The sequence below is a fragment of the Balaenoptera acutorostrata genome, chromosome X, assembly GCF_949987535.1.
Source record: "Balaenoptera acutorostrata chromosome X, mBalAcu1.1, whole genome shotgun sequence".
Classification (NCBI taxonomy): domain Eukaryota; kingdom Metazoa; phylum Chordata; class Mammalia; order Artiodactyla; family Balaenopteridae; genus Balaenoptera; species Balaenoptera acutorostrata.
This window is the reverse complement of record NC_080085.1, coordinates 42,918,079-42,942,796: the sequence shown is the minus strand read 5'-3', so window position 1 is coordinate 42,942,796 and position 24,718 is coordinate 42,918,079. Positions and strand designations below refer to the sequence as shown.

Here is a 24,718-nt window from a genome sequence, read left to right as displayed (position 1 = left end):
GATCACAAAGGTTTTCTAGAAGTTTTATAGTTTTAGATTATATGTTTAGGTCTTTAATCTATTTTGAATTAATTTTTGTGTGTGGTGGGAGGTATGGATCCAGGCTCATTCTTTTGGGTATGGATATCCAACTGTTCCAGCACCATTTGTTGAAGAGACTACCCTTCCTCCACTGCATTGCTTTCCGCTTTTTCAAAAATTAGTTATCCACCACAAAGAAAAGAAAAAGATCTGTTGTCCACATATTTTTGGATTGATTTCTGGACTCTGTTTTGTTCTATTGATATATTTGTCTATCTGTATGCCAGTATCATGCTGTATCGATAACTATAGCTTTATAATGATTCTTTTTTTAAAATTAATTAATTTATTTTCGGCTGTGTTGGGTCTTTGTTGCTGCGCACCGGCTATCTCTAGTTGCGGAGAGCAGGGGCTACTCTTCATTGCGGTGCGCGGGCTTCTCATCGTGGTGGCTTCCCTTGTTGCGAAGCATGGGCTCTAGGCGTGGGGGCTCAGTAGTTGTGGCTCGTGGGCTCTAGAGCGCACGCTCAATAGTGGTAGTGCACGGGCTTAGTTGCTCTGTGGCATGTGGGATCTTCCTGGCAGGGCTTGAACCTGTGTCTCCTGCATTGGCAGGTGGATTCTTAACCACTGCACCACCAGGGAAGTCCTATAATGATTCTTGAAATCAGGTAGGATTAGCCCTGCAACTTTGTTATGCTTTTGCTGAGTTGCTTTGGCTATTCTAGGTCTTTTACATTTCCATATGAATTTTAGAATTTTTTTGTCAATTTCTACTACAAAAGAGCCTACTGGGATTGGATCAAATCTATAGATCAACTTGGGAAGAACTAACATGTTAATAATATTTAGCCTTCCAACCCATGAACAAGGTCCATTTATACAGGTCTTCCTTAATTTGTCTCAGCATTTCTTGTAGTCTTCGGTGTCTAAGTTTTGTACTGAAGAAAAAAAGGATAAATCTTTTGTCAGATTTATCCCTAAGTATTTCATATTTCTTGATATTATTGTACATATTTTTTTTAATTTTTGAATTTTATTTTATTTTTTTATACAGCAGGTCCTTATTAGTCATCAATTTTATACACATGACTGTATACATGTCAATCTCAATCGCCCAATTCAGCACACCACCACCACCACCACCACCCCCGCTGCTTTCCCCCCTTGGTGTCCATATGTTTGTTCTCTACATCTGTGTCTCAACTTCTGCCCTGCAAACCGGTTCATCTGTACCATTTTTCTAGGTTCCACATACATGTGTTAATATACGATATTTGTTTTTCTCTTTCTGACTTACTTCACTCTGTATGACAGTCTCTAGATCCACCCACGCCTCAACAAATGACTCAATTTCGTTCCTTTTTATGGCTGAGTAATATTCCATTGTATATATGTACCACTTCTTCTTTATCCATTCGTCTGTCGATGGGCATCCAGGTTGCTTCCGTGACCTGGCTATTGTAAATAGTGCTGCAATGAACATTGGGGCGCATGTGTCTTTTTGAATTATGGTTTTCTCTGAGTATATGCACAGTAGTGGGATTGCTGGATCATATGGTAATTCTATTTTCAGTTTTTTAAGGAACCTCCATACTGTTCTCCATAGTGACTGTATCAATTTACATTCCCACCAACAGTGCAGGAGGGTTCCCTTTTCTCCACATCCTCTCCAGCATTTGTTGTTTGTAGATTTTCTGATGATGCCCATTCTAACTGGTGTGAGGTGATACCTCATTATAGTTTTGATTTGCATTTCTCTAATAATTAGTGATGTTGAGCAGCTTTTCATTTGCTTCTTGGCCATCTGTATGTCTTCTTTAGAGAAATGTCTATTTAGGTCTTCTGCCCATTTTTGGATTGGGATGTTTGTTTCTTTAATATTGAGCTGCATGAGCTGTTTATACATTTTGGAGATTAATCCTTTGTCCACTGATTCGCTTGCAAATATTTTCTCCCATTCTGAGGGTTGTCTTTTCATCTTTTTTTTTTAAACATCTTTATTGGAGTATAATTGCTTTACAATGGTGTGTTAGTTTCTGCTTTATAACAAAGTGAATCAGTTATACATATACATATGTTCCCATATCTCTTCCCTCTTGCATCTCCCTCCCTCCCACCCTCCCTTGTCTTTTCATCTTGTTTATGATTTCCTTTGCTGTGCAAAAGCTTTGAAGTTTCATTAGGTCCCATTTGTTTATTCTTGTTTTTATTTCCATTACTCCAGGAGCTGGATCAAAAAAGATCTTGCTGTGATTTATGTCAAAGAGTGTTCTTCCTATGTTTTCCACTAAGAATTTTATAGTGTCCGGTCTTACATTTAGGTCTTGAATCCATTTTGAGTTTATTTTTGTGTATGGTGTTGGGGAGTGTTCTAATTTCATTCTTTTACATGTAGCTGTCCAGTTTTCCCAGCACCACTTACTGAAGAGACTGTCTTTTCTCCATTGTATATCCTTGCCTCCTTTGTCATAGATTACTTGACCATAGGTGCATGGGTTTATCTCTGAGCTTTCTATCTTGTTCCATTGATCTATGTTTCTGTTTTTGAGCCAGTACCATATTGTCTTGATTACTGTAGCTTTGTAGTATAGTCTGAAGTCAGGGAGTCTGATTCCTCCGGCTCCGTTTTTTTTCGCTCAAGACTGCTTTGGCTGTTCAGGGTCTTTTGTGTCTCCATACAAATTTTAAGATTTTTTGTTCTAGTTCTGTAAAAAATGCCATTGGTAGTTTGATAGGAATTGCATTGAATCTGTAGATTGCTTTAGGTAGTATAGTCATTTTCACAATGTTGATTCTTCCAATCCAAGAACATGGTATATCTCTCCATCTGTTGGTATCATCTTTAATTTCTTTCATCAGTGTCTTATAGTTTTCTGCATACAGGTCTTTTGTATCTGTTGTTTGTATTCCTTTTATTTCTTCTTCTTCTCTGTTTGCCGTGGCTAGGACTTCCAAAACTATTTTGAATAATAGTGGTGAGGGTGGACATCTTTGTCTTGCTCCTGATCTTAGAGGAAATGCTTTCAGTTTTTCACCATTGAGAATGATGTTTGCTGTGGGTTTGTCGCATATGGCCTTTATTATGTTGAGGTAGGTTCCCTCTATGCCCACTTTCTGGAGAGTTTTTATCAGAAATGGGTGTTGAATTTTGTCAAAAGGCTTTTTCTGCATCTATTGAGATGATCATATGGTTTTTATTCTTCAATTTGTTAATATGGTGTATCACATTGATTGATTTGCGTATATTGAAGAATCCTTGCATCCCTGGGATAAATCCCACTTGATCATGGTGTATGATCCTTTTAATGTGGTGTTGGATTCTGTTTACTAGTATTTTGTTGAGAATTTTTGCATCTGTATTCATCAGTCATATTGGTCTGTAATTTTCTTTTTTTGTAGTATCTTTGTCTGGTTTTGGTATCAGGGTGATGGTGGCTTCATAGAATGAGTTTGGGAGTGTTCCTTCCTCCACAATTTTTGAAAGAGTTTGAGAAGGATGGGTCTTAGCTCTTCTCTAAATGTTTGATAGAATTCACATGTGAAGCCATCTGGTCCTGGACTTTTGTTTGTTGGAAGATTTTTAAACACAGTTTCAATTTCATTACTTGTGATTGGTCTGTTGGTATTTTATATTTCTTTCTGGTTTAGCCTTGGAAGGTTATATCTTTCTAAGAATTTGTCCATTTCTTCCAGGTAGTCGATTTTATTGGCATAGAGTTGCTTGTAGTAGTCTCTTAGGATGCTTTGTATTTCTGCGGTGTCTGTTGTAACTTCTCCTTTTTCATTTCTGATTTTATTGATTTGAGTCCTCTCCCTCTTTTTCTTGATGAGTCTGGCTAATGGCTTATCAATTTTGTTTATCTTCTCAAAGAACCAGCTTTTAGTTTTATTGATCTTTGCTATTGTTTTCTTTGGTTCTATTTCATTTATTTCTGCTCTGATCTTTATGATTTCTTTCCTTCTGCCAACTATGGGTTTTGTTTGTTCTTCTTTCTCCAGTTCCTTTAGGTGTAAGATTAGATTGTTTATTTGAGATTTTTCTTTTTTCTTGAGGTAGGCTTGTACAGCTGTAAACTTCCCTCTTAGAACTGCTTTTGCTGCATCCCATAGGTTTTGGCTTGTCGTGTTTTCATTGTCATTTGTCTCTAGGTATTTTTTGATTTCCTCTTTGATTTCTTCAGTGATCTCTTGGTTATTTAGTAACGTATTGTTTAGCCTCCATGTGTTTGTCTTTTTTACGTTTTTTTCCCTGTAATTGATTTCTAATCTCATAGCGTTGTGGTCAGAAAAGATGCTTGATATGATTTCAACTTTCTTAAATTTACTGTGGCTTGATTTGTGACCCAAGATGTGATCTATCCTGGAGAATGTTCCGTGCGCACTTGAGAAGAAAGTGTAATCTGCTTTTTTGGATGGAATGTCCTATAAATATCAATTAAATCTATCTGGTCTATTGTGTCATTTAAAGCTTCTGTTTCCTTCTTTATTTTCATTTTGGATGATCTGTCCATTGGTGTAAGTGAGGTGTTAAAATCCCCCACTATTATTGTGTTACTGTCGATTTCCTCTTTTATAGCTGTTAGCAGTTGCCTTATGTATTGAGGTGCTCCTATGTTGGGTGCATATATATTTATAATTGTTACATCTTCTTCTTGGATTGATCCCCTGATCATTATGTAGTCCTTCCTTGTCTCTTGTAACATTCTTTATTTTAAAGTCTATTTTACCTGATATGAGTATAGCTACTCCAGCTTTCTTTTGATTTCCATTTGCATGGAATATCTTTCTCCATCCCCTCACTTTCAGTCTGTATGTGTCCCTAGGTCTGAAGTGGGCCTCTTGTAGACAGCATATAGATGGGTCTTGTTTTTGTATCCATACAGCAAGCCTGTGTCTTTTGGTTGGAGCCTTTAATCCATTCACGTTTAAGGTAATTATCGATATGTATGTTCCTATGACCATTTTCTTAACTGTTCTGGGTTTCTTTTTGTAGGTTCTTTTCTTGTCTTGTGTTTCCCACTTAGAGAAGTTCCTTTAGCATTTGTTGTAGGGCTGGTTTGGTGGTGCTGAATTGTCTTAGCTTTTGCTTGTCTGTGAAGCTTTTGATTTCTCCATCGAATCTGAATGAGATCCATGCCAGGTAGAGTAATCTTGGTTGTAGGTTCTTCCCTTTCATCACTTTAAGTATACCATGCCACTCCCTTCTGTCTTGTAGAGATTCTGCTGAGAAATCAGCTGTTAACCTTATGGGAGTTCCCTTGTATGTTATTTGTTGTTTTTCCCTTGCTGCTTTCAATAATTTTTCTTTGTCTTTAATTTTTGCCAATTTGATTACTATGTGTCTCAGCGTGTTTTTCCTTGTGTTTATCCTGTGTGTGACTCGCTGTGCTTACTGGACTTGGGTGGCTATTTCCTTTCCCATGTTAGGGAAGTTTTTGACTATAATCTCTTCAAATATTTTCTCTGGTCCTTTCTCTCTCTTCTCCTTCTGGGACCCCTATAATGTGAATGTTGTTGCGTTTAATGTTGTCCCAGAGGTCTCTTAGGCTGTCTTCATTTCTTTTCATTCTTTTTTCTTTATTCTGTTCCACAGCAGTGAATTGCACCATTGTCTTCCAGGTCACTTATCTGTTCTTCTGCCTCAGTTATTCTGCTATTGATTTCTTCTAGTGTAGTTTTCATTTCAGTTATTGTACTGTTCATCTCTGTTTGTTTGTTCTTTAACTCTTCTAGGTCTTGGTTAAACATTTCTTGCATCTTCTCGATCTTTGCCTCCATTATTTTTCCAAGGTCCTGGATCATCTTCACTATCATTATTATGAATTCTTTTTCTGGAAGGTTGCCTATCTCCACTTCATTTAGTTGTTTTTCTGGAGTTTTATCGTGTTCCTTCATCTAGTACATAGCCCTCTGCCTTTTCATCTTGTCTATCTTTCTTTGAATGTACATATTATTTTTAAATAAAAATTCCAATCGTTCTTTGCTAATGTATAGAAATACAATTGATTCTTGTACATTGATCTTGTATCCTGCAACCTTGCTAAACTATCATTAATTTTATTCGCTTTTTTATAGATTCCATTGGGTTTTCTACTAGATAATCATGTTTCTGCAAATAAAGACAGGTTTCTTTCTTTCCAATTCAGATTGTCTTTTATTTCTTCTTGCCTTTTATGCACTGACCAGAATATTCAGTACAATATAAAATAGCAGTAGTGAGAGTAGGTATCCGTCTTCTTCTTGGTTTTAGAGGGAAAGCATTCAGTCTTTCACCATTAAGTACAATGTTAGCTGCAGGGTTTTTTTTTCTCTCTCTCCAACATACTTGTCATTTATTAAACAAACATTTATTACCAAGCAGGCTCAATACATGCTAACCATAAACCTGTTTATAAACACGGCAAAATCCCAGCTTCCTGTCCTTCTAGGGACTCTGGGCATACCTTGAATCAAGGGTTCCCTTGAGGAAATTAGGACAATACTCCAGGGGCAGAGTTCTGTTACTTCCTGCTATCAGGCAACCAGTGATTCTCAAAGTGTGGACCCCAGACCAGCAGCAGCAGCATCACCTGAAAACAGGGTAGAAATGCAAATTCTCAGACTCTTCCTGGACCTAATGAATTTGACATTCTGGGGATAGGAACCAGCACTCTGTTATAATGAACCCCCCAGGGGCTTATGATATAAGCACCAGTTACGAACTGCTTTCACAGGAAAACGGCAGAAGTGGATCTGTTTCAGGGTCAAACCTTGGACAATGTCTCTAAGGACAGAGGCCATGGTCACAACTAGACTCTCATGCCTATTAATGAAAAATGCAGAAGGCTTCCAAAATAGCTTAGCCAATCCACGTATCTTTTTTTTTCTTCCAAGGAGCTTTTATTTATTTTTTAATCTTATTGTGATGAGAACACTAAACATGAGATCTATGCTCTTAACAAATTTTAAGTATATAATACATTATTGTTGACTATAGGTATAATATTGTATAGCAAATCTCTAGAGCTTATTAATCTTACCTAACTGAAACTTTATTCCTGTTGATTAATAACTCCCCATTTCCCCTTCTAAATCAGCCCCTGTTGACCACCATTCTAGTCTTTGATTTTATGAATTTGACTATTTTAGATACCTCATATAAGGTGTCTGGCTTATTTCACTTTGCAAAATGTCCTCGAGGTCCATTCATGTTGTTGCATATTTCAGTAATTCCTTCCTCTTTAGGGCTAAATAGTATTCTATTGTATGTACATACTACATTTTCTTTGTTTATTCTTCTTTCAATGGACATTTAGGTTGTTTCCGTACCTTGGCTATTGTGAATAGTGCAGCAATGAACATGGGAGTGCTGATATCTCTAAGAAATCCTGATTTCAATTCCTTTGGATATATACCCAGGAGTGGAATTGCTGGATCATATGGTAGTTCTATTTTTTATTTTTTTAATTTTTTTTGGCTGCCACTGCATGCATGTGGGGATCTTAGTTCCCCAACCAGGGATCGAACCTGTGCCCCCTGCAGTGGAAGCATGAAGTCTTAACCACTGGACCACCACGGAATTCCCCCCCCCCCCATTTTTAATTTTTTGAGGAAAAGCCATTATGTTTTCTGCAGTGGCTGCACCATTTTGCATTCCTACCAACAGTGTGCAAGGGTTCCAATGTCTCCACATCCTCACCAACACATGTTGTCTCTTGGTTTTTTGATAATAGTCATCCTGACAGGTGTGAGGTGATATTTCATTGTGGTACTGATTTGCATTTCCCTGATAATTAGTGGCAATGAGTGTTTTTAATATACCTGTTACACAGATGCTCTTTATGAGGTTGAGGAAGTTATTTTCTATTCCTACTTTCCTGAGAGTTTTATGAGGAAATCATGTTTAATTTTATCAACTTATTTTTCTGCATCCATTGAGATGATCACGTTTTTTTTTCTTTTGTTGTTTGTTAGTATGAGAAGTTACATTGATTGATTTTTTGAATGTTAAAGCAACCCTACATTCCAGGGATAAACTCCACATGGTCATGATGTATTATCCTTATAATATATTGTTGGAATCAATTTGCTAAAATTATGTTTAGAATTTTTGTACCTGTATTCATAAGGGATATTAGTTTTCTTTTTTTGTAATGTCTATCTGATTTTGGTATCAGAGTAATGCTGGTCCCATAGAATGGGCTGGGAAATATTCAAATTTTTGCAAGAATTTATGTAGAGTTGATATTATTTCTTGCTTAAATGCATGATAGAATTCATCAGTGAAAAAAATTTTTAAATTAAAAAAAAAGAATTTGACAGTGATACCATCTGGGCCTGAAGTCTTCTTTGTAGGAAGGGTTTTTGTTTTTTTTGTTTTGTTTTGTTTTGTTTTTTATAAATTTATTTATTCTTTGGCTGTGTTGGGTCTTCATTGCTGCACACAGGCTTTCTCTAGTTGCGGCGAGCAGGAGCTACTCTTCATTGCGGTGCACAGACTTCTCATCGCGGTGGCTTCTCTTGTTGCGGAGCACAGGCTCTAGGCACGCAGGCTTCAGTAGTTGTGGCTCAGGGACTCTAGAGTGCAGGCTCAGTAGTTGTAGCACACGGGTTTAGTTACTCCACGGCATGTGGGATCTTCCCGGGCCAGGGCTCGAACCCATGTCCCCTGCATTGGCAGGCAGATTCTTAACCACTGTGCCACCAGGGAAGTTCCAGGAAGGGTTTTAAGTATAAAGTTTATTTATTTATTTAATATATATAAGGCTATTCAGTTTTCTATTTTTTAAAAAAATTGTGGTAAATACATATAACATAAAGTTTACCAACTTAACCATTTTAAAGTGTACAGTTAAGTGGCATTAAGTACATTCACACTGTTGTACAACCATCACCACCATCCATCTCCAGACCTTTTCATCTTGCAAAATTGAAATTCTGTACCCATTAAACAATTACTCCCCATTCTTTCCTCTCCCCAACCCCTGGCAACTATCTGTGTCTTCTTGAGTGAGCTCTGGTAATTTGTGTCTTTCAAGGAATTTGTACATTTCAATGAAGTTGTGGAATTTATTGGCATAAAGTTGTTTATAATATTCCTTTAACCTTTTTAGTATCTGTAGAATCTGTAGTGATGTCGCCTCCCATTCCTGATATTGGTAAGTTGTGTCTTCTCCCTTTTTTTTTTTTCCTGTAAGTCTTCATGTTTATCAGTTTTGTTGATCTCAGTCAACCAGCTTTTGGTTTCACTGATTTTCTCCATAGTTTTTCTGTTTTCTATTTTCATTGATTTCCACTTTGATCTTTATTATTTCCTTTCTTCTGCTTACCTTAGGTTTACTTTGCTTTTCTTTTTCTTTTTCTTTTTAATTTTACACTTTATTTATTTATTTTTGGCAGTGTTGGGTCTTCGTTTCTGTGCGTGGGCTTTCTCTAGTTGTGGCGAGTGGGGGCCACTCTTCATCGCGGTGCGCGGGCCTCTCACTGTCGCAGCCTCTCTTGTTGCGGAGCACAGGCTCCAGACGCACAGGCTCAGTACTTGTGGCTCACGGGCCTAGTTGCTCCGCGGCATGTGGGATCTTCCCAGACCAGGGCTCGAACCCATGTCCCCTGCATTGGCAGGCAGATTCTCAACCACTGCACCACCAGGGAAGCCCTGCTCTTCTTTTTCTAGTTTCTTATGGTGGAAGCTGAGATAATAGATTTTAGACCTTTCTTATTTAGTTCTTTCTTCTTTTCTAATATAGGCAGGCATTTAATGCAATAAATTCACCCCCGAATACTGCTTTAGTGGCATTGACAAATACTAATATGTTGAGTTTTCATTTTCATTCAGTTCAAAATGTTTTCTAATTTCCATTCTGACTTCTTTGATCCATGAATTATTTTGAAGTGTGTTACTTAGTTTCCAAATATTTGGAGATTTTCCAGAGATCTTCCTGTTATTAATTTCTAATTCAGTTCCATTGTGGCCAGAGAAAACAATTTGTATAACCTGAATCCTTTTGCATTTATTGCGATTAATTTTATGGCCCAGAAAATGGTCTATCTTGGTAATATAGGGAAACTGCTTCATGCTGGTGCCTTGACCTTGCATAGATCCTCATAGTTCCTGTAGGTAATGCTTAACCACAGCTGATCTATCTAGGTCTTGGCAGAAGCCTTGTGATCCTCCCAGAACATGAGAGCATGGGAAGCTTGTGAAGAACTGCTACAAGGCCATTTCCCACTCACTTTTTTATCTTCATGGGAAGCTGTCATGAGAGATTCTTATCATCTCCCAAATTCTGATGAGATACGAGGCTTTCTATCTCACCCTTAGGGTATAGCTGCAGGGTATAAAAATGCTTACCTGCAGCATGAAATCAGCGCCTCAGCAACAGGGTGTTCCACCACTTGTGTTGCAGCCATCTGGACCCTTTTGTTTCAGTATCATCCTGTGGGACAAAGGATATGGGGAACTGCTGTTGAGCCCCTCTAGTGAATTTTCATTTCAGTTATTTCATATTTATTTTCTTTACATTATTTTCATATTCTATTATTTTTTTATTTTTTATTTAATTTTATCATATTCAACTATTTTAACTCCTGAATTTGTTTTTTTTAAATTTCTATCTTTTTGTTGATATTTTCTATTTGGTGAGACACTGTTATTATACTTCCCTTTAGTTCTTTAGATATGGTTTCCTTTAGTTCTTTGAGCATATTTATGCTAGTGATTTAAAATCTTTGTCTAAGCTGCATGTAAATCAATGAAGTCAGAACACTCCCTCACACGATACACAAAAATGAACTCAAAATGGCTTAAAGGCTTAAATATAATACATGACACCATAAGACTCCTAGAAGAACATAGGCAAAAGATTCTCTGACATAAATCATAGCAATGTTTTCTTAGGTCAGTCTCCCAAGGCAATAGAAACAAAAGCAAAAATAAACAAATGAAGCCTAATCAACCTTATACACTTTTACACAGCAAAGGAAACCATAAACAAAACAAAAACACAACCTAGGGACTGGGAGAAAATATTTCCAAATGATGCTGAAACCGTGCAACTCAGTTTGGGACTTGAACCCACATGCCAGGACTCGAACCCAGCCAAAACCCAGATTGGGACTTGAACCCACGATTTTTTAACTGAGATCACACACCTGGTCTCAGGACTTAATGAAGCTCAGGTTCTTGATGTCTCATCAAAGAAAGAATTCAGTGAGAGACAAAGTAATTAGGAAGTGGATTTATTTAGAGAGAAACACACTCCACAGAGTGTGGGCCATCTGAGAAGGCGAGCGCAGCACCAGGGTATGGGGTTGTCAGTTTTTATAGGGGTGGGTAATTTCATAGGCTAATGAGTGAGAGGAGTATTCCAGCTATTTTGGGGAAGGGGTGGGGATTTCCAGAAATAGGGCCACCGCCCACTTTTTGACCTTTATGGTCGGCCTTGGAACTGTCATGTCACCTGTGGGTGTGTCATTTAGCTTGCGGGTGTGTTACAATGAACATAAACTGAGGCTCAAGGTCTAGTGGAAGCCATCTTGGATCTATTTGGTTCTAATTAGTTTATGTTGTGTCCTTGGGCTATATCATTCTTTTAAAGGCTGTGCCCTGCCCCCTTCCTTCCTGTTTCATTCTCCTCTCAGAGATTTTACTCCCATATTCTTATGGGAAGCAGAGGGGCAATGGTCCATCTTCTGTAACTGCTTCGAGGCTGAGTAGGGGTGTCGACCCTGCCTGTCAGGGAGTAAAAACATCTCTGGATGCCTGATCTAGGGGCCCCAGGGGCAGGACAGCTCCTTGTTTTAAGTCAGTATGGGCTGGAATCCTCACATAGTTATCATCTTGATGTGGAACTGTTGTAACTGCTTCCATAGCCTTTCTATGAATCTCCTTGATGATGAAGCACGTTTTGTAACAGCATCAGAGTACAAAAATAACTATCTATAAATGACAAAAGACTTAAAAGGCATGGTTAAACATCTGATTACAGTGTAATTGGTAAAGAAACTTGGTTACAATAACCAGAATTACGAATTATTACATTTAACTTAACATACCAAATAACCCTAGTTAAATATTTCTCTTTGAGATACTTCAGGGGCCCTCTACAGTATCCCAAAATTAGCTGGAAATCAAAAGAACTTTAATTAAAATTTGATATTTGGGAAGTTTGTCAAAAAGTTTTAAAACACTTGGTCAAATAAGATCATAGGTCACTGTGAGACAATACTTATTCCGTAATCAAAGTGACAATAAAAGATTTCAAAGAGAAATACAGAACAGATCACTTAAAAGGTAAAGAAACTTAATATCTGTTATCAAAGGCAGTTCAACATTTTAAGAAAACCTGTCCTCTTGGGACTTCACTGGTGGTGCAGTGGTATCTGCCTGCCAATGCAGGGGACAAGGGTTCGATCCCTGGTCCAGGAAGATCCCACATGCTGTGGAGCAACTAAGCCCATGCACCCCAACTACTGAGCCTGCACTCTAGAGCCCACGAGCCACAACTACTGAGCCCGTGTGCCACAACTACTGAAGCCTGCGTCCCTAGAGCCCATGCTCCACAACAAAGAGAAGCCACCACAATGAGAAGCCCATGCACCGCATCCAAGAGCAGCCCTTGCTTACCACGACTAGAGAAAGCTCGCACACAGCAATGAAGACCCAACACAGCCAAAAATAAATAAATAAATAAGCAAATGTATTTAAAAAAAAAAAAGAAAACATGTCCTCTTAAAAGAGAGAAAAGCCACATTCAAGTCTTGCACCAGCTTACTTTTAAAATTCATTTACTCAATTAAATATATTCTAAACTTAGTCAATCCTGACTGTGCACAAAACACTTTTCTCACAGTCCACTTTCCACAAACCTTTCATTACTTTCTGTAACCATCACTTTATTTTTTTGCATCCAGAAACAACCATCTGGGTTCAAGTCACAATCTGAGTTGCATGGTTTCAATGCAACCAACAAAGGCTTAATTTCCAAAATACACAAACAGCTCATACAACTCAATAACAAAAAAAAACCAAAAAACAACTGATCAAAAAATGGGCAGAAGACCTAAATAGACATTTCTCCAAAGAAGACATACAGATGGCCAATAGGCATATGAAAAGATGCTCAATGTTGCTAATTATTAGAGAAATGCAAATCAAAACTACAATGAGGTATCACCTCACACCAGTCAAAATGGCCATCATTAAAAAGTCTACAAATAATATATACTGGAGAGGGTGTGGAGAAAAGGGAACCCTCCAACACTGTTGGTGGGAATGTAAATTGGTGCAGCCAGTATGGAAAACAGTATGGAGGATCCTTTAAAAATTAAAAATAGAGTTACCATATGATTCAGCAACACCACTCCTGGGCATATATCTGGAGAAAACTCTAATTCAAAAAGATACAGGACTTCCCTGGTGGCGCAGTGGTTAAGAGTCCGCCTGCTAATGCAGGGGACATGGGTTCAATCCCTGGTCTGGGAAGATCTCACATGCCATGGAGCAACTAAGCCCATGCGCCACAACTACTTAGTCTGCGCTCTAGAGCCTGTGAGCCACAACTACTGAGCCCGCATCCCACAACTACTGCAGCCCGCGTGCCCTAGAGCCCGCGTGCCGCAACTAATGAGCCCACACGCCACAACTACTGAGCCCACACGCCATAACTACTGAAGCCCACACGCCTAGAGCCCGTGCTCCGCCACAAGAGAAGCCACTGCAATGAGAAGTCTGCGCACTGCAACTCAGAATAGCCCTCGCTCGCTGCAGCTAGAGAAAGCCCACATGCAGCAATGAAGACCCAACGCAGCCAAAAAAGAAAAAAAAGATACATGCACCCCAATGTTCATGCAGCACTATTTACAATAGCCAAGACATGGAAACAAGTTAAATGTCCATCGACAGATGAATGGATAAAGAAGATGTGGTATATATATAGAATGGAATATTACTCAGCCATAAAAAAGAGTGAAATAATGCCATTTACAGCAACATGGATGGACCTAGAGATTATCATACTAAGTGAAGGAAGTCAGACAGAGAAAGGCAAATACCATACAATATCACTTATATGTGAAATCTAAAATATGATATAAATGAACTTATTTACACAACAGTAACAGACTCAAAGACATAGAAAATAAATTTATGGTTAACAAAGAGGAAAGGGGATGGGGGAGGGATAAATTAGGAGTTTGGGATTAGCAGATATATATATATATATATATATATATATATATATATATATATATATATATATATATATGAATATATAAGAATATATATATTCAGGAATTCCCTGGTGGTCCAGTGGCTGGGACTCTGTGCTTCCACTGCAGGGGGGATGGGTTTGATACCTGGTCAGGGAACTAAGATCCTGCATGCCACGAGGCATGGCCAAAAAAAAAGAGAGAGAGAATATGTATATTCTTAATCACTTATACTGTACACCAGAAACTAACACAACATTGTAAATCAACTATACTTCAAAAAAAACCTAAAATCTTTGTCTAGTACATCCAATGTTTGGGCTTCCTTAGGGACAGTTTCTATTTCATGCTTTTTTTTTGCCCTGTGTATGGTTCATACTTTCTTTTTTCATTGCAATTTTAAAATCTGGATATTTTAAATAATGCAGCAGCTCTGGAATTCAGATTCTCTCCACCCCAGGCTTTATTGTTGCTGCTGTCTGTTTAGTGACTTTTCTGAACTAGTTTTGTAAAGTCTGTATTCTTTGATATGTGTGATCACCAAAGTCTCTGCTTCATTAACTTAGTGGTCAGCTAATGGTTAGAGAGAGATTTCTTTAAATGTTTTGAACCAATAAGTCTTCAACCTTTGCCTAGGGTATCTCTGTGTGTGTTGGAGCATGCTTGAACACTCCAGCAAGGTAGTTTACAACTCTGCCTTAGCAGAGTTCTCCATAGAGCTTCAAGATCACCCAGAGGTGGAAATAATGCCATTTGCAGCAACATGGATGGACCTAGAGATTATCATACTAAGTGAAGTAAGTCAGACAGAGAAAGACAAATATACAATATCGCTTATATGTGGAATCTAATTTAAAAATTATACAAATGAACTTATTTACAAAACAGAAACAGACTCACAGATCTTGAAATCAAACTTATGGTGACCAAAGGGAAAACATGGGGGGAAATGATAAATTAGGAGATTGGGATTAACATATACACACTACTATATATAAAATACATAACAAATAAGGACCTACTGTAGGGCTTCCCTGGTGGTGCAGTGGTTAAGAATCTGCCTGCCAATGCAGGGGACATGGGTTTGAGCCCTGGTCCGGGAAGATCCCACATGCCACGGAGCAACTAAGCCCGTGCACAACAACTACTGAGCCTGTGCTCTAGAGCCCGCGCACCGCAACTACTGAAGCCCGTGAGCCACAACTACTGAGCCCACGAGCCACAACTACTGAAGCCCACATGCCTAGAGCCCGTGCTCTGCAACAAGCGAAGCCACCGCAATGAGAAGCCTGTGCACCGCAACAGAGTAGCCCCCACTCGCCGCAACTAGAGAAAGCCCACGCACAGCAATGAAGACCCAACGCAGCCAAAAATAAATAAATAAATTTATTTAAAAAAAAAAGGACCTACTGTATAGCACAGGGAACTCTACTCAGTACTCTGTAATGGCCTATATGGGAAAAGAATCTAAAAAAGAGTGGATATATGTATAACTGATTCACTCTGCTGTACACCTGAAACTAACACAACACTGTAAATCAACTATACTCCAATAAAAAAAAATCACCCAGAGTTGAAAGCTTAGGGCCTTCTCAGCTCTTTCCTTGGCATGCTTGCAGCCCTGCACTTGCACACGCATATGGCCTTCCAGATTCCCAGAAATATGTCAGAGCTTTTCAAGGTCCCTCTGGATATCTTATTCCCAGTTTTTCATGATTGTTGGTCAACTTCTTGTTTGCTCCAGCTGTTATCACCACCTCGGGCAGCTGTGATGTTAAACAGTTGTCACCAATTATTTTTTAAAAGGCTATTTGACCTGAGAGAGCTCTGAATCAGGTCAAATAAAGACAAGCCCTATAAGTGAGGGTTTCCAAGGAACTGCTATACAGGTCAAGAATGACAATTTTCTTGGCCTCACACCCATTAGGATGGTTACTATAAAAAAAAAAGAAAGAAAAGAAGTGTTGGTTGGGATATGGAGAAAATTAGAACCTTTGTGCACTACTGGTAGGAATATAAAATGGCGCAGCTGCTATAGAAAACAATATTGCAGTTACCCCCAAAATTAAAAAAACAATTACCATATCATCCAGCAATTCCACTTCTGGACAAATATCTAAATTAATTGAAAGCACAGTATCAAAGAGACTTTGCACACCCATGTTCATAGCAGCATTATTCCCAATAGCCAAAAGGTGGAAGCAATCCAAGTGTCCATTGATAAATGAATTGATAAGCAAAATGTGGTATATTCATACAATAGAATATTATTCAGCCTTTAAAGGGAAGGAAATTCTGACACATGCTTCAACACGGATGAACCTTGAGGATGTTATGCTAAGTGAAATAAGCCAGTCATAAGAAAACAAATACTGTATGATTCCACTTATATGAGGTATCTAAAGGAGTCAAATTGGGACTTCACTGGTGGTCCAGTGGTTAAGAATTGGTCTTGCAATGCAGGGGACACTGGTTCGATCCCTGGTCAGGGAACTAAGATCCCACATGCCAGGGGGCAACTAAGCTCGTGCACCACAACTAGAGAGCCCGCGTGCTGCAACTACAGAGCCCACATGCTCTGGAGCCCACGTGCCATAACTAGAGAGAAGCCCATGCGCTGCAATGAAAGATCCCACGTGCCTCAACTAAGACCCAATACAGCCAATAAATAAATAAATAAAATAAAGGAGTCAAATTCATAGAAACAAAGTAGAAAGGTGGTTGCCAGGGGCTGGGGGAGGGGGAAATGGGGAGATGTTTAATGGGTCTAGAGTTTCAGTTTTTTTTTTCAAGTTTCAGACTATTTATTAATCAGTGTAAACCCCAACACAATACACCAACATGATTTCGTGCATTTATTTATTTATTTTTTACTTTTTGGCCACACCACGCAGCATGTGGGATCTTAGTTCCCCGACCAGGGATCGAACCGGCGCCCCCTGCAGTGGAAGTGCAAAGTCTTAACCTCTGGACCACCAGGGAAGTCCCTGATTTCGTGCATTTAGAGGGGAAATGTTTCCTGGTTAAGTGGGAAATTGTGCGGATGGCTTCTGGAAGACCTTCATTCTAAGCAGCTTTATAGTGAAACATTTCATTTAGAAGTCTGGACCTTCTTTCTTCAATTTGCTATAATCTACATTTACTGAGTAGAACTTGTACTGATCATTGGGACCCAGTTTGTTCCAGGGTTCTCAGTTACTCTTTCTGTCCCAACTGACATCTGGATTGAACAATGCCAGGCGCAAGACATACAGTGTAGCTCCAGTACCTCCCGCTTCAATAAATATGAAGAGGAGGATCAAGCTAGGATGCTTCTTGGCCTGACTGATGATTTGGCGGAGCATGGTTGTGACGGAAGCCTCGAGTCCAGATGGAGAGGACAATAAACTTGCAAGGCCCAGGACTAAACAGTCTCCGCACGGAGTAGAGTTTCAGTTTTGCAAGATGAAAAAGTTCTGGAGATCTGTTTCACAACAGTGTGAATATTCTTAACACTCCTGAACTGTACATTCAAAAATGGTTAAGGTGGTAAATTTTATGTTATGTATATTTTGTTACAATTAAAAGTACATGGACACCTACTATGTGCCTGGCAATCTGGTTCATCTTTGTACACCCAGTGCGTGCATATCATGAGTGCTCCTCATCTTCCCTCTCAGCAACATTTTTCTTTTTAATTAATTTATTTATTTATTTATTTTTGGCTGCGTTGGGTCTTCATTGCAGCGAGTGGGGGCTACTCTTCGTTGTGGTGTGCAGGCTTCTCATTGCGGTGGCTTCTCTTGTTGAGGAGCACGGGCTCTAGGCGGGTGGGCTTCAGTAGTTGTGGCTCGCGGGCTCTAGAGTGCAGGCTCAGTAGTTGTGGCACACGAGTTTAGTTGCTCTGCGGCATGTGGAATCTTCCCGGACCAGGGCTCAAACCCATGTCCCCTGTATTGGCAGGCAGGTTCTTAACCACTGCACCACCAGGGAATTCCTCCCTCTCAGCAACATTTGACTCCCTTCTTGAAATGCCTTTTCTCTTTACTTCCAGAAATCCTTTCTTGGTTCTGTTCCCGCCTCACTGGCTGCTCCTACTCAATCTTTTGCCAGTTCCTCCTCTTTCCCCTGACCTTTGTACCTTGGAAATGCTTCGGGGCTTAGGCTTCTAACCTCCCCACCTACTTTCACTTCCTAGGTGATCTCCTCTGTCTCCTGACTTTAAACGACTTTGATATACTGATGCCTCCTAAATTTGTTATCTCCAGCCTGTACCTCACTTCTGACTTTCAGTTATATCCAATCACCTACCCAACATCTCTATATGATATTTCATACGCATTTCAGAGTTCACAAAAATAATACAAAACTCCCAATTCCCCCTCTTAATCTGTTCCTCCAGCTGACTCTCAGCTTACCTAAAACCTTCTGAGTCATTCTTAACTTCTATCTTCCACACATCCTATATCTAACCCATCAACATATCCCTGCAGCTCTACCTTCAAAATAATTCCAGAATACATCTTATCTCCTCCACTGCCCAGTGTCCAAACCACCAAAAACCATTGCCTGGCTTATTGAAATAGCCTCCTAACTGCCCTCCTTGCTTTCCCTTCTCCTGCTCCCTGCCTTAGTCCACACACAGAAGCCAGTGCTATTTTGAAAAGGCAAGTCTGGTCGTGTCTCTCTCCTGTGCTCCAAACCCTCCAAATGGCTCCCTATCCCACTCAGAATAGTAGTCAAAGCATTTTTTTTAATGAATTGTACATTTATTTGGTTCAACAAACATTTTCTTGAGCATCTACTAAGTATTAGGTTTGATGAGGGGCACTGGGGATACATAACATCTGCCCTTGGAGAAGTCTCAAGCATAGCAAGTCAACTCTGTACCTTGTAACATTGTGGGGGGGTGCAGAGCACTATGGGGGAGGAATTTTTAATACAACTTTTATATTAGGAAAGACTCTCAAGAAAGTATAATGCAAAAACTAAGCCTTCAGGAATTGGTACAAGTTATACAGAGGATGTGGCCAAGGGATGGTAGGGAACAACAGAGGGATGTGAGAAGGTTACTCAGGTTGGGGAAACCACATGTTCACAATTAGCCAAAGCATTTTAAATGGCCTACAGGCCCTGCATATTCTGCCCCCCATCCACCCCTCTGTGACTCATCTGCTCAAGCTGCACTGATATCCTTGTTGTTCCTTCTGCCCAGAATGCACTTCCCCCAAATTTCCACAGGGTTCATTCCCGCACTCCCTTCAGGTTTCTGCTCCAATGTCACCTTATCACAGAAGTTTCTTTGATCATCCCAAATAAGATAGCAACCTCCTACCCTTACCTCAACCCTTCCTATCTCCTAATCCATCTTATCTCTAATTTATATATAAATATAAATATATGTATATTCATTCATTCATCACCTTTCTCCTCCAAGGACATTGCTCTGTTTACTGTTTGATTCCCCAAATTTAGCACAGTGTGCCTGGTGCGTTGGAGGCACTCAATATATATTGGATAAATGAATGAATGAATGTTCAATAATTAGTTGTTAAATGAAGGAGATTAGTATGCTACTTTTCAAGACATCAGGGCAAAACTTAAACAATTTCTCAATCTACAAACAATCCATTTTCCAGGATGCATTAGAGAAAATTAATTCATTGAGTCACGTCCACAAAAGAAGGTGAAATGTTCCAAGGAGCAATTCTAATATTAAAGTTGACCCAACCGGGTCTGAGCAGAGCCATGCTTAACTTCAAGATTTATGTTTTGAGAAAGATTTTTACTGAGACATAGATACTTACAACTCATTCCCAAAAATCTGGAATGCCTAAACATTCATCCAAGTTTGGATTTCTTCCACAGGTTACTCGGTCATTAGATCTTGGTCCTTTTCAACTCTGACACCCTTCCTCATGACAACTTTGTATGACAGGCATGTGCATCATTCTTCATTCTCTGGTGACAGTCCTATTAATATACAGCATTAAGTGAATACCCAGACCACTGGTTTGAAAAGCAAACTAAAAAGGATTTAAAGACTTAGGAACCCATCTTAATTCAAATAAGATGTTAAGTCCTAGGGACTCCCCTGGCGGTCCAGTGGTTAAGACTCCGTGCTTCCAATGCAGGGGGTGCGGGTTCGACCCCTGGTCAGGGAACTGAGATCCTGCATGCTGCGCAGCCTGGCCAAAAATTAAAAAAAAAAAAAAAAAAGACGTTAAGTCCTATTTGCTCCAGGAAAAAAGGTGAGGTAAAACACTCATTGTGGAGGTGAAGGTGGGGTGATACTTCTATAACCAGAAGTTATAACAGCACCAGGAAGGCTGAAGGTCAATTATACTTCAAAAACAAACTAATAGAAAAAGAGATCAGATTTGTGTTTACCAGAGGTGCGGGTGGAGGAGTGGGAACTGGATGAAGACAGTCAAAAGGGACAAATTTCCAGGTATAAGATAAATAAGTACTAGGAATGTAATGTACAACATGATAAATATAATTAAAACTGCTGTATGTTATATATAAAAGAGAGTAAATCCTAAGAGGATCACAAGGAAAATTTTTTTTTCTATTTCCTTAATTTTGTATCTATATGGAATGATGAATGTTCACTAAACTTATTGTGATAATCATTTCATGATGTATGTAAGTCAAGTCATTACGCTGTACACTTCAAACTTATTCAGTGCTGTAAGTTGATTATATCTCAATAAAATTGGAAGAAAAAATAAACAAAAAAGATTTTCTCTGTATCATTGGTTTGGAGCAGTTTTATAACAATGTGCCTTTGTTTGTTTGTTTTTAGGCCGCACCACGTGACTTGTGGGATTTTAGTTCCCCAACCCGGGCCCTTGGCAGTGAGAGCACAGAGTCCTAACCACTTGACGGCCAGGGAATTCCCACAATGTGCCTTTGTGTAGTATTTTTCATCTACTTTTTGCTGGTGTTCATTGAACTTCTTGGATCTGTGAGTTTATATTTTTTATTAATTTTGGAAAGTTTTAGGACTTTACTTCTTCACATACTTTTTCTGTCCCCCTTCCTCTCCTTTGGGGATTCTATTTCCTGCATATTAGGCCACATGAAATTGTCCCACAGCTCATTTATGCTTTTTTCTATTTTCAGTTTTGGGGGATTCTTTCTTCCTCTGTTCCATTTTCTTAGTTTCTACTGCTATGATTTAAACTACTGATGTTTTTCTTCTGCAATGTCTAGTCATTAATCCCATCTGGTGTATTTTTCATCTTTAGAATTTCATTTTGGGTACTTATATATCTTCCATGTCTCTGCTCAACTTTTTTAACATATGGAGTGTAGCTTTAATAACTTTTTTAGCATCATTCTCTCCTAATTCTAATATCTGTGTCCATTCTGTGTTAGTTTCCATTGATTGATCATTATGGTTCGTGTTTTCCTGCTTAAAAAAAAACAACACTCTTTTATTGAGATATAATTCACATACCACACAATACACCATTTAAAGTGTACAGTTAGGACTTCCCTCGTGGCGCAGTGGTTAAGAATCCGCCTGCCAATGCAGGGGACATGGGTTCGATCCCTGGTCCAGGAAGATCCCACGTGCCGCGGAGCAACTAAGCCCGTGCACCACAACTACTGAGCCCGTGCTCTAGAGCCCACAAGCCACAACTACTGAGCCCATGTGCCACAACTACTGAAGCCCACGCACCTAGAACCCATGCTCCACAACAAGAGAAGCCACTGCAATGAGAAGCCCATGCACCACGACGAAAAGCAGCCCTCACTCGCTGCAGGTAGAGAAAACCCGTGCACATCAACAAAGACCCAACGCAGCCAAAAATAAAATAAATTCATAAAAAAAATAAAGTGTACAGTTAAATGGGTTTTTTTTAGTATACTTACAGAGTTCTGCAACCATTACCACAATCAGTTTTAGAACATTTTCAACACCCCAAAAAGCAATCCCATACCCCTTAGCAGTCATTGCCTTTTTTTCCCCAGTCACCTTCCTCTCCCACCCCACCAGCCCTAGGCAACCACTAATCTACTTTCTGTCTCTGTGGACTTGCCTATTCTGGACATTGTCTATAAATGGGATCATACAATATGCAGTCCTTTGTGACTGGCTCCTTTCACTTAGCATACGTTTTTGTTTGGATAACAGACATTGTGAATTTTACCTTAGGTGCTAGGGTTTTATTATTAGTATTCCTATAAATCTTCCTGATCTTTGTACTGAGATAGTTAAGTTACTTGGAAACAATTTGATCTTTCAGGGTCTTCCTTTTATGATTTGTTAATTGGGTCTGCACTGGTACTAAGTCCAGGGCTAATTATTCCCCACAACCTTCCTGTGTATTCTGTGCCCTGTGAATTACGTTTTTCCAATTGACCTATATGCCAGGCCTTGTTCTAATCCAGTTGGATGGTTCTTTCCCTGGACTTGGGTAGTTTCTTCATATGCATGCACTTATCAGTACTCTGCTGAATATTCAAGGGGGACTCTTTGCAGATCTCTGTGGTTCTCTCTCTGTGAAGCTCTCTACTGATATTCTGTCCTTAGAACTCTAGCTGCCCTTGTCTCTCTGGATTATTTCAATTTAGGGAGGCCACCAGGCTCTGCCTTCTCCCCTTTCTGTGCCACAGCATGAAAACTCTCCAAGTGGTAACTTGGGGCAGTTTGGGACTCATCTTCTTTCCCATTTCTCAGGGATCACTGTCCTTCACTGTCTGATGTGTATGCCTTGAAAACCATTGTTTCACGTATTCTGCCTTTTGGGAGGGCAGTGGTTGGTTGTTTCATGTGAGAGGACAAATTTGGTCCCTGTTACTCCATCTTGACTAAAAGTGCATGAGCCAGGGGTTGTATTTGTGACACCACTTGGACAGTGGAACCAACAGAACTTGCCAGTGACAAAGGAGAATCAAGCATGATATATCTGCTCTTTGGCTTGAGTGACAAACTGGGTGTTATGGTGCCATTGGTTAAGATGAGGGAGACAGGAGGGTGGTTGAGCCAGGGAAATTCAAGAGATCTGTTTGGATGCATTAAATTTGAGATGCCTTATGAGACATCCACGTGAACACATCAAACAGGCCATAGCATATGAGTCTGGTGTTCAGGAAAGAGGTCTAGGCTAGAGGCCTAAATTAGTGGATCTTCCAAATATTTGCAATAATTAAGGCTATGAGACAACATGAAGTCACCTAGGGAGAGAATACTGACTACAAAAGTAAGGCGGCCAGGATCATACCTAAGGATACCACAGTATTTGGAAATTGGGTAAAGATGGAGGAGTAGCCAGAGATATAGGAGAAAACTAAGAGAGTGAGAGCAAGAAACTGTGGAATATGCTGGGTGGTTACAGGAAGGGGTAGAGAAGTGACTGCTGGTTTGGGAAGATTGTTACTCATCAGTGATCTGGTTAAGAGCAGTCTCAGAGACATGGAAGTGACAAAAGCCAAACTGAATTAAGTTAAATATGCTCTGGGAATTCCTGGTGGTCCAGTGGTTAGGACTCGGCCCTCTCACTGCCGAGGGTCCAGGTTCAATCCCGGGTTGGGTAACTAAGATCCCATGCTGTGGCCAAAAAAAAAAAAAAAAAAAGTTAAATGTGCTCTGGGATGTGAGGAAGTAGAGACCGAAGAAAGCCAGAAGATTGGCTTTGCTGAGGAGCACAGCAATGGAGTCACGCCTAGGGTAGTACACGGGGACAAAATTCACAAGTAAATATGTCTGTGGATGTTGACAACACAGTACATCAAACAACCTAGATGGCCATCAGTAGGGGAACAGCTGAACAGTTATACATTTATTCCACGGAATACCATGAATCAATTAAAATGGATGAATAAAACAGATGTCTATTATATATTAATAATTTTTAAAGCATCAAAACAATATTTGAAAAAAAGTAAAGGATGGGTGGATTGTGTCAATATCACAACTCTGTGATACTTAGTGTCACAACTGTGTCAACATTCTGAGTGTAGTATTTTACTATACAACATGTTACCTTCAGGGGGAAGTGTTAAAGCACATGGGATTTCTCTGTATTATTTCTCAAAACTACACGTGAGTCCACATCTCAAAATTTATAAGTTGAATACAAAAATATTTCCAGTATGTACACAATTGGGGTCTTTTTTCCTCCCACAGTGAACACTTATACCTCTTGCCATCAAAAATACTTTTTCACTTTGTAAATAAAACGAAGCATGGGAGAGAGGGAGGGGAAAAAAAAAAAAAAAAAACGAAGCATGGGTGGGGTGGGGAATCCCATCCTGGCTTCCCCTGGCTATGGGGATAGACTCAGCTTTGAAGGTCTCCAGGCCCACCCCCGCCTCGAGGCCCACCCCCGCCTCGAGGCTCCCCGGTTGCCTCCCTAGAAGTCTGGGAGAACTACAAATAGCTAACAGGGGCGGCCCCTCTAGCCCACCTCTGAGGTCCAAGTCTTGTTAGCCCAGAAGGTAACGCCGCTAGCCCTCCTAGCAGGACCGAGTTAAGGAATTCTCGCCCTTTTCCGCTCAGCGAGGGGAAGGCTCT

At 39.7% G+C, this 24,718-nt stretch overlaps 1 pseudogene; it reads right to left on the bottom strand.

Annotated features, from left to right (window-relative positions):
- Nucleotides 1-17,176: 17,176 nt before the first annotated feature.
- LOC114237719 (cytochrome c oxidase subunit NDUFA4-like) lies at nucleotides 17,177-17,575 on the bottom strand (annotated as a pseudogene).
- Nucleotides 17,576-24,718: the final 7,143 nt, after the last annotated feature.